This window comes from Cyprinus carpio, unplaced genomic scaffold (assembly GCF_018340385.1).
Source record: "Cyprinus carpio isolate SPL01 unplaced genomic scaffold, ASM1834038v1 S000006717, whole genome shotgun sequence".
NCBI lineage: Eukaryota > Metazoa > Chordata > Actinopteri > Cypriniformes > Cyprinidae > Cyprinus > Cyprinus carpio.
Genome location: NW_024879323.1, coordinates 145,497 through 153,510, shown reverse-complemented (window position 1 = coordinate 153,510; position 8,014 = coordinate 145,497).

Genomic DNA, 8,014 nt, shown 5'->3' with positions numbered 1-8,014 from the left:
GTTTATATAAAGTAAACCCCCGTATTTAAATGGTAATAGTACTTAGAAATATTGGAGAGTTACTTGTAATTACTATCAAATAATGTTTATACAAAGTAAACCCCCGTATTTAAATGGTAATAGTATTTAGAAATATTGGAGAGTTACTTGTAATTACTGTCAAATAATGTTTATATAAAGTAAACTACCGTATTTAAATGGTAATAGTATTTAGAAATATTGGAGAGTTACTTGTAATTACTGTCAAATAATGTTTATATAAAGTAAACCCCCGTATTTAAATGGAAAAATATGTAGAAATATTGGAGAGTTGCTTGTTATTACCGTCAAATAATGTTTATATAAAGCAATAACTGTTAAAAATATGTTTCTGAAACTTAATATCACAAGATCTTGTTTTTTTTTTGTACAGGATAAAACCAATATTTAACAGGAATTTACTGTAAATAGATTGAATAATGACATAAAATAAAAGTTTAAATCGATCGATATACTGGTATTGGCCTTTAAATTAAGGTATCTGAAGGTAATTATACAACATTTTCTGTGTGTTTTACATAGAAAAGTCTTTACTTTGACAAGTAGTTCTTGTAGATGGATTGGATTATCTTAAAAATATACCAAATAACACTGTATTAAAACAGAAGTCTTTGTTTTAATTAGGTATTTCTGCAATATTTTTAAGTTTTTATACAGATTTATACAGTACATTCGTTTAACATTCAACCGAGATTCTTTTATGAGATATTTTTTTCTTTCTACAGCAGTTTGACTGTAAAAATACAGAAATGTTTACGGTAAATATCCGTTTTCAAAAAACAACATTTTTCCGTAAAATAATTTAAGGTTTTTTACTGTAATTTGACGGTAAGTGGTTGGCAACTTTGCTGCCTGACTTTTTTTTTTCTTTACAGTGTAGGTACTGATGCTTTACATATGTGTGCCAATTTTCGTGCATTTACGTGAAACACAGCTCAAGGGCTGCTGACTTTTTTAGAATAGGTGGCGCTGTTGAGCCATTTTGCCACACCCTCTTCTGAAACCTATATCAGCCATAAATTTTCACCAGGTCTGACGTGTGTGCAAAGTTTCAGGACTTTTCGAGCATGTTTAGGCCCTCAAAAATGCGATTCATTTTGGAGAAGAAGAAGAAAAAGAAGAATAAACAAAGCAGATACAATAGGGTCCTCACACCATCGGTGCTCGGGCCCTAATAATAATAATAAACAAAGCAGATACAATAGGGTCCTTACACCATCGGTGCTCGGGCCCTAATAATAATAATAAACAAAGCAGATACAATAGGGTCCTCACACCATCGGTGCTCGGGCCCTTATAATAATAAACGAAGCAGATACAAGAGGGTCCTCACACCATCGGTAATAATCATAATAATCATTATTATCATTACATTGAGGCTACACATTTAGAAGACGCTTTTATCCAAAAAAGGATCAATTTGTCAAATATCAGTCATAATACAGGTTAGACAATAATAATACGGGCTGGGATAATAATACTGGTATTATCACAAATAAACAAAAGATTTTGATGCATATCCAAGGGTTTGTGCGGAGTGTGGAGCGCACACTGCATGGCACGGAGGCGCCGGCGCTTTCAACAGTGGAAACAATTTTAAATACTCTATCATTTGTGGTCATACAAAAAAGAATAATACATCATTCGCAACTACTTTTATTTGAGTAAACTCATAATAACAAGAAAACGTTGTGTTTTTGTAAAATAAAAGAAAACCATCAGGAGCGCTTGTGAACTGGAGCATCTCAAAATTGAACTGAAAAAAAAGATAGCCAACCTATATAAGCTTGATATGTTCACTTTTAAACAAACTAATTTGAATCAAAAGCAAATACCATCTCCGTAATCCATATGAAAGGTAAATTTCTCTCTAAAGGCTCGTCTAGGCTAGGCTACTTTACAGCGGAGATGGAGATATGTTTGCAGCCGACACTGATTTAAAAAAACACTAGTTTATTAATAAACAATTAAAATGCCTCGTTATTTTTTCAGACACATTTAATATCATTAGCATATAAATCACATCTCTGTATGGTTCCAGATACATGGCTCTTCTGTGTTTTATAATGTTTTAATAAAGGGGCAAAAAGTCATAAACAAAGATCTGAAAATATGTAGGCTAAATATTTATTTATTTTTGCGCAGCATTTTGCCATGTACAGTTCAAATTCAAATTTTGGTGTTCAACTTTGCGTTTTAAATATAACAACTGTTAATTTTTCGTTTTTCAATTATGGTTTAAAAAAGGAAAAACGAATGGACGCAAAAGTAGACGGACCCTCCACTGCATTCTTGGTTGAGCTCACGCCTAGAATTAAATTCAATCACAAATCAACACCATTTTGTCAAGTTAGAATTTACAGCCGGTCACTGTTTAGACAATGTCCATAACAAGTGCATGTGTACTGGACAATATACTTTCCATTTCAGAGCGCAGCTCTGGGTAAGAGCTGTAGGTGCAAGGAAGCTCCAGAACTGGGCCACAGGTGTGAGCAACTGGGCGTCTTGCCAGTCCATCCAAAGATGTGAAAGTCACTTGTATTTTGTTGACACAGACAACATCAGAGCCTTTTAAAAATCTAAGCATCTTCCTCAATCCCACTCCATCCAATCCTCTGATGTACTGCTGTAAAAAACGCAAACACTTGCTCTCAGCTTGATTTTGAGGTGAGACATCCAGCAACTTCAAAAACCTTCTTGTTGTTGGCTTTTTGTCTTCATACATCTGTAGTACATCCACTGGATTATTGAAGGTTTCTCTGAAAATCTGAATGGCTCCTTCAGACATGTTGTCCAAAGCATATTTTGGTAGTTGGATGATCTGTTTGTGGCCAGCTTTCAGCATCAGTTCTTTTAAGTTTTGTTGTGTTGGCATGGTGGTTACACCCAAACGATCCAGAAGATCCAGCAGTTCATCTTTGTCATCACCAAGGAGATCTTCTTTTAAGGCAAAGGAGACCAGATCTCTTTCTGACTGACTCAGGTATAAGAGAAATGAATCAATCATCATTTCATCTGTGACTGAATGCTCTGCAAAAATGAGTGCCACTGTGAAAGCTGCAACCAGACGAGCTGGAAAATATTCATGGTCTTTATATCCTTTGGCCAAGATTCTTCCAATTGACTTCCAGTCTTCCTCCTGCCATTTTGGAGAGAGTGATGGGACTCTCATATCCTCCCCTTCAGCTGCACGATCCAAAAAATCTGTCCAGAAGCCTGAGTACACATCTCTGGACATTCCCTTCTCATCAGTGATACTATACTCCAATTTGTACGTCATGATCCTTGGATCTTTGAACTGTTCAATCATTTCATCCAAAAGAGTGATCCTATGCAGCTTTATGGTTACATGCAGGAGTTCATATTCTGAAGAAGAGTTGATATGAGCTGCATCATCCACTTGATCTGCAAAAGAACTGAAAGCCTCCTCTGACAAACTCAAATCAGTCATGCTGACTGCATCACTTGTTGACGGATAAATCATATTGGTGATTACTAAGTCAGAGTCTTGTGTGACAGGCAAGTGCATGGGTTCATACACCAAAGTGTCATCCAGATGGCATACCATAGGTTCACCTGAGTATGGGCCTATAATAACTTCAGATGACTGAGATAACGAGTCCATTGAATCAACAGAAATGACAGGAGTGGCACATTGTTCTTGTGGTCTATGCATTTCTGCTTCTTTCTCAGTATTACTCACATGAAGGTCATCCTCGTTTGGGATGCTGTTTGTACTCAAGTAAAATCTTAGCACTCCCATTTTAAGTACTGTGTAGAGTTCCCCCACACTAATGTCATCTTCAAGCACTGATTCTTGAAAATCAAAAACGTCATGGCTAAAGTTCTCCCATGATTCTTTTTTGGACACACCTCTTGGAAAGAACAGTTCCTTGGCTTGAAGTAAAATATCAGATTTCTTTGCATTTTTAGAGATATCGATGGTTCTAGTTCCTCCACCTGAACGCTTCCTTACTTGTTTACCCTCGTGAAACCATCCTATCTCAAATTTTCTTGTTGTTTTCTGAGCCATCTTGTTGTTCTTCATATGCCTTCTGCGTTTAGGTTCAAAGTCCTCAGAAGAGCCTTCATCAGCTTCTGTTCTCTTATTTATTCCCATCTTCTGTCTTAGCTTTTCAAGCAGAGTCTGTCTTTTATGTGATTCACTTGTTTTGCCATTTTGCTTACAGAAGCCCCTTGCCGCAATCCTGTCACCGTAGATGGGAATGTACCTTGACAAGTTGTCGTCATCAAGCTCTCCTATAGTAGTAGCATTTTTCTGTTAAAATATATTAAAAATAAGATTTAATGAGTATAGATCACCAGACAGGAAATGCCCAACAGATAACATAAAAAACATGCTTAATTGTAAGCTATTATGGGTAAAGTTAAATAAAAGTTAAAAAGGAAAAGAGTAATACAAAAATAAATTCAGAATTACATTGTATTAAAATTAATAATATTTGTTTTATAAAGTAATTCATTCACTTATTCTGCATGTTTGGTCCTTTTTTTTAGCATTTTTAGTTCTTAGTTATTATTTTAGTTATTATTATACTGAACCCAGTTTGCCAATATTGCCTGCACATTTTTACTAATGTCTTAGTCTCTCGATTTAGCTTATTAGAATAAAGCCTATTAGGAATGCAAACCACCACTAAATTAAATATGAGCCAAAAATACCCTTGTGTGGGTTTTTGTCTTATTTATATAGTTTCATCATATAGTTTACCAATATCACAAACAAGAGTGTTTTTTTTACAGAGTATCTGCACGACTGCAAATGTGAAACTGATTTTGTAAGTGATTTTGTAACTGATTAAACAAGTGTTGCATTTTACACGAAAAAAATGTCAATATTATCTGTTTTTGCTCAATTTCGCCAACGGTGTTTCATTACTCCAGGGTTTTTAGTGAATCCGTTGAGCCAACGATTCAATAACCTATTAATTAAAGACAAAATCATTGCTTCTTTCCTAAATGAATTAGGAATTATTAGAATTATTCATTCGGTTGAATGAATGACTCGCTCATTAAGGCAGTGACTTGCCGCCACCTAGTGGCTTGTTTTTTATATTATTTAATAAATTAATTTTTCAATCAACCCACTTAAATCACATTAATCTCCAAACATTATTTGTTCATTTTAAATGTAAAACGCGTTGCTTTCTAATAGTCAAAAAATGTTAACATGACTTTTTTGGATGTTATGTTCATTTATGGTTGTGTTAGCCAAATCCTGCGCAATAAACTGATATGAATGAACCTGTAAAAAGACATAGGGCCTACGATTGGCGAATTTTAAATGGTTAACAAATTATTGTAGTTTAATTTAATCATAATTTCATCATTTACCATCTTGTTTACAAACCCCTGTCTATAGTTTACATTAACACGTAGACTACAATTCAGAAACATACCTTGTCCTCCTTCATTTTTTGAATATGTTCCTCTGAAACCCCTCGATTTCGAAGAAAAATCCAAAAATCCATGTTGAAGTGGTTTTACAAACAAACAGCTGGCTTGTGCTTACTGTTGACAGTCTGACGTACTATGGCAGAGTCAGCACAGTTCAGTTCCACAAATGAAACTGGTTGAAAAAATTTAATTTTACGTAGGCTATGTCGTAATAACGAGATGTTATATGTCGTTTTTACGACATAAGATCTCGTTATTACGAGAAAATATATCTTTTTAACGAGAAAAGATCTCATTACTACGACATAATTGAGGGGAAAAAATAAAATGTATGTGGCAGCAATGCGTCACCGTACACTCGCAACGTCACTATAGAGTTTAAAAAATCTTTGGAAACTTTGGAGAATGAATTGAGTGAGTATCAAAAAATAGCTGAATCAACTGGGACAAGTGATCATTTTGAGCTATTTTTAAAAAAGAAAGCTCAGTTAGCGGATCTGCTGGAATACAGAACACAGGGCGCATTGGTCAGATCAAGATTCCAAAATATAAATCATATGGATGCACCGTCAAAAAAAAATTTCTGTTTAGAGAAAAAAAAAATGGCCAGAAGAGATTGATTAAAGCCTTGCGATCAGAAGAGGGTCAAGTTTTGCTGAACCCTAGTGATATTCGAAAGAGGGCAGTTGGTTTTTACAAAAATCTGTATAGAAGTGAGTATGTAAAGGAGGGTGATGAGGACAATGCTTTTTTGAATTCCCTACCAAAGATGTCAGAAGAAGGTAATGTGGCTCTTTCAGGCGGGCTAAGTCTGGGAGAGTTATATAAGGCCTTTCATGACATGGAATTGGGAAAAGCTCCTGGGATTGATGGCCTTCCAATTGACTTTTACAAGTCTTTCTGGGCAGAGTTGGGAGCGGACTTGTTACAGGTGCTGAGTGATAGTCTGTCAAAAGGTATGTTGCCGTTGAGCTGCAGGAGGGCAGTGATAACGCTAATGCCAAAGAAAGGAGATTTGACAGACATAAAGAACTGGCGCCCTGTATCACTTCTTTGTTGTGATTACAAACTGCTCTCTAAGGTTTTGGCAAACAGATTGGCTGAAGTAATAAGGCAAGTAATACATGCAGACCAGTCTTACTGTATTCCTCGCAGATCCATTGTTGATAACATCTCTTTAGTTCGGGATGCTTTAGAGGTGTCAAAATTGCTTGATTTGGATTTTGGATTGATTTCACTGGACCAGGAGAAAGCTTTTGATAGGGTTGAGCACCCCTATTTGTGGAAAACTTTAGCAGCGTTTGGTTTTAAAAAAGATTTTATTATGATGGTCCAGGTACTCTATAGTGAAATTGAAAGTGTATTGAAGATGAATGGCAGTTTATGTGCTCCATTTCAGGTTAAAAAAGGTGTAAGACAAGGGTGCCCTCTATCTGGAATGTTGTATGCCTTGGCCATTGAGCCTTTATTAAAAAATAAGGGAAAGAATTGATGGATTACATTTGCCTAACTGTACAAAAAATAAATGTTTATCTGCTTATGCGGACGATGTAATGGTGTTTGTAAGTGGACAAAAAGATGTGCAAAGGTTATTTCATTTAATTAATGATTTTACTCTTGTATCTTGAATTGAAAGTGAATTAGAAGAAATGTGAAACACTTTTGGTTGGTAAATGGAAAAATGGTAAACCGAAAATACCTGAAGGTTTGGTCTGGGGTAAAGGTGGTTTAAAATATTTGGGAGTTTTTTTTAGGTGATGACACGACTCAACAAAAGAATTGGGAAGGAGTTGTTGAAAAAATTAAAGGACGTTTGGAAAAATGGAAGTGGCTGCTCCCTAAAATGTCATATAGAGGATGCATTCTTGTTATCAACAACTTGGTCGCGTCTTCACTGTGGCATAAGTTGGTGTGTATTGATCCTCCTCCTCAACTACTGATGAAAATATAAGCGATTATTGTAGACTTTTTTGGGGGATAAACTACACTGGATTCGACAGAGTGTTCATCTACCGAAAGAAGAAGGAGGACAAGGACTGATTCATTTACAGAGCAGAACTGCCGCTTTTCGTTTGCAGTTTCTGCAGAGACTTTTAGACTTTTAAAGTTTGGAGTCTGTTTCATTTTCAGAAATCTGAAAACCCATACTCACTTTACTGGCTTCTGGAGGAACTTTTAATTCTTGGGGCTCGGCTAGATGTAAATGACAATAATAGTTTTTTAAATTGTGGTTTTAAGCTTAAAGAATCAAAAGTGATTATTTTAAGACAATTGCTGGACATAGCTGGAGAGAAATTGGACAATGCTGTAAAAGTAGCTGATTTTTTAGGCACTAGATCTATTCGATTGGTTGCTAGTTTTTTAGCTAAGTTCCCACATAGCAAACGGACTTGGCCCAAATGTGGCCTCAAGCTGGCACTGCTGGCCTCCTGTCGGCAATGGCATGTACCCTTTCAGCCAGAGCTGGGCCATGTGTGGCAATGACGGCACAGCGTGGATCAGGCAAACAATATGAGGGCCGATTGTAGGTGGGAAGAGTGTGTCCCAGATCAGTCCA